This window comes from Tauraco erythrolophus, chromosome 7 (genome assembly GCF_009769465.1).
Source record: "Tauraco erythrolophus isolate bTauEry1 chromosome 7, bTauEry1.pri, whole genome shotgun sequence".
NCBI lineage: Eukaryota > Metazoa > Chordata > Aves > Musophagiformes > Musophagidae > Tauraco > Tauraco erythrolophus.
In genome coordinates, this window is record NC_141471.1 from 62311647 (window position 1) to 62314691 (window position 3045).

The 3045-nt window shown below is 46.3% G+C and overlaps 1 non-coding gene across 1 annotated transcript; it reads right to left on the reverse strand.

Moving 5' to 3' along the window:
• Positions 1-350: 350 nt before the first annotated feature.
• On the reverse strand, positions 351-423 carry TRNAF-GAA (transfer RNA phenylalanine (anticodon GAA)). The gene has a single exon. It is a non-coding gene; the product is annotated as a tRNA-Phe (tRNA).
• Between the last annotated feature and the right edge of the window lie 2622 nt (positions 424-3045).

Here is a 3045-nt window from a genome sequence, read left to right on the forward strand (position 1 = left end):
AGGACAGGGATGGTTTTAATGGAGAAAAATTAAAATGCGAGGCCACAACCTGGGTGGCTGCAGAGGAAGGACAAGCCTATACCTTACCCTCTATAGGTCCGCTGTGAATCGTGTGCTGACCCTGCACACAGTGTATCCCTACAGCAGTTATCATAGAATCATGGAATGGTTTGGGTTGGAAGGGACATCAAAGATCATCCAGTTCCAACCCCCCTGCCATGGGCAGGGACACCCTCCACTACACCAGGTTGCCCAAAGCCTCATCCAGCCTGGCCTTGAACACTTCCAGGGATGGGGCACCTACAACTTCTCTGGGCAACCTGTTCCTTCACCACCCTCAAAAAAATCATTGCTGAAGCCCAGGGTTGAAACAGGGACCTTTAGATCTTCAGTCTAACGCTCTCCCAGCTGAGCTACTTCAGTCCTGCCCCTCTAGTACAATGGAAGTACGGTATCAGGCTGTGTCCTTTTTAGGCAATCGTGAGAAAAATGCCTGAGGCTCTATCAGTCCATCCCAGTGCTGTATCCCCACATCCTCTCAGGCTACACAGGAACACCTCAACTTTTGCGCATCACTGCCTGTCTCTTTGTCCCAGCTGAGACTGGGGCTGAGCCCTGGCAACACACAGGCACCCTCTGGGCTGGGAGTGTAAAATGGGTGCAGAGAGCAGGGAGGAAAGAGGAACCAGTTTAATCAACCTGGCAAACTAAGAAGTGTCTCCTTCTGACCAGCCTGGTCAGGAACCAGCCTGTTTGTGCATGCTGGGAAGGTGACTGTGGATCTAATTCTCCCTTTACCTATGCTGGCCTGAATCAGGGCTGCTGACACAGGGTGGGTGAGGTGGATGTAACAAGTCCTAAGGGAGGAGAACTGGAGTTCCATGTTTTTCTCTCTTTCCTTGTTTAAAACAAGTGATATAAGCTGTCAGCATCGAACGAATAAGAATGATGGATACCACTATTTAAAGCAACTTTGGCCGAGTCATTACATTATCCTTGCCCTCTACTTTAGACATCTTATTTTGCATGCAAATGTCACCTGAGCAGGATGGGGGTCACCGACTGTAGACAGCTTCGAAGTTTGTCAGTGAATGAGGAAGCCTTTTGGGAAGGCTTCTACCACCACAAGTACCACAAGATGCCTTATTAAATGCAGAGAAGCAAGTCTGCATGAAAACTGCCCCAGGCTCTACAAGGGTAGAGCATCTCGCAGAGTAGGTTCTGCTCTGGTGAGACCCCATGCTCTCCGGTAGTCCAAGCTGTCCTTGCGTGGCTTGAGTTCCACGAGTGGATAAATAGGAAGACTGATAGTTTGCATCAGAGCCCAGAAAATTCAACTTCAAATTCAAGAGTGGTCCTGAAATGTTGAGGCTTTTTTTTTTTTAATTATCATTATCACAGAAGAAATACTTGAGATTCAACTGTAGAGAAAAACTATTTATACAGACATCTGTGCATCTGCAGAGATCCTTCCTCTGAAAAGACAGATAATGGTTTAGAGTGGAAGAAGAATGATCAACTGAGTATAAGGCAATTTCCATAATTTTTTTTTGGCAATATTGCCAACTGGCTTTGAAGATTTAGACCCTATCCCTACCCATTTCTTTGCAAATAACTTCTGAGAGGGCTAGAGACGAATTTCATCTCATTACAGTAATTGCAGCTATAGTCAGTCCACGCAATTCTCAGACGTTTATCTGTCAGCATCATCTATCCAGGCTCTGACACCGTGGCCGACTGGAAAACTACTGCAGCTAAACACCACGCTATATGCAGATCACTTTGATTTCTTCAAAAACCTTGCTGCAATGCAGAGGCAGTTTCTCTACAGTTTTCTGTTCACAAGAACACTTGCCATGGAGTCCCAGCCAAAACCATTCCCAGGGACAAACAATCTCCCACGTTGGCTTATAGAAGGAAAGGGATTTTTTTTTTTTCCTTTATTGTTTTGAAGATTTATTTATACCTGAGTGGAAGCCTGACTTGCTAGGCAGAATCAGGCGACTGCCAAAACAGAGGTGATCAATGCTATAAAAAATCTAACGTGATATAATAGGCCTGAGCTCGCACTTTTAAATTAGTGGCAATTTTGCCTCTGACTTCTGAGAAAAAGTGGGCCAATTTATTCAATATTTATAAGCCCAGGAGAGTGTTGAGAATGAAGTCCTGCGCAGTAAGAGACAAAGTCTGCAATAAACCGAATGCTGCATCCATGGCAACTCACGACTCAGTTAATAATTTCCAATGTAAAAAGAAGGACAGTTTTCAGGGCCACCGAAACAGGAGCAATTTACAATATTGACTGAGGCGAAGGCATTTCACATTTGCTGTGTTTGTCATGGCCTTGGTCTTTTGTTTGGACCTCAGCTGCTCACTGGGGTGCTCAGGGAGGGAGGATTGCCCCCAGCAAGCGTTTCGCCATCTCTGGGTGGCAGGTGGAGAGAAATGACATATCGCCTGTGGTTTTGTGACACTGGGGTTTGATACCCAGTCTACCTGGAGTAGAGATTTGTGCTTCAACGGGTCAAAAAGGACCCGGTTTTCTTCCGCAGAGAATTTCAATGCAAACAAAAATGTTTTCCTCTGTGCTTCCACAGTTTTTTCAGGGGAAAGAAAATTTGGAGAGGCAGCGCTACTGCGGTTTGCCCCGAGAGAGAACCTCAGGGTCTTCCCTGTCCCCTTCCCTGCAGCAGGAGGGAGGTCCAGCTCAGCATCCCCAGGCAGAGCATCACTGCTGCGAGGGCAGGCACTGCTCTGCCTTCAAGCACATTGGAGCCATAGCTCTTTCAGGAAGGTACTAGTCACACGTTTCGAACAGATTTTCCTACCCTCCTGTTCCCTAGGGACAGAGATCCTACTGCTGGGGTGCGGTCACATTGGGCACTCCTCAAACACACAGGGATTCATTTGCTGACCTGTGTATTTTAGACTTTGAAAGTCCTGCCCTCTTCAAAAGACAGAGCAGAACAAATAATTAGAGTCAGAATTTTATAGATATGAAAATGAGGCTGACAGATACTAAATGATTTGTCTGTGGCATGGGCA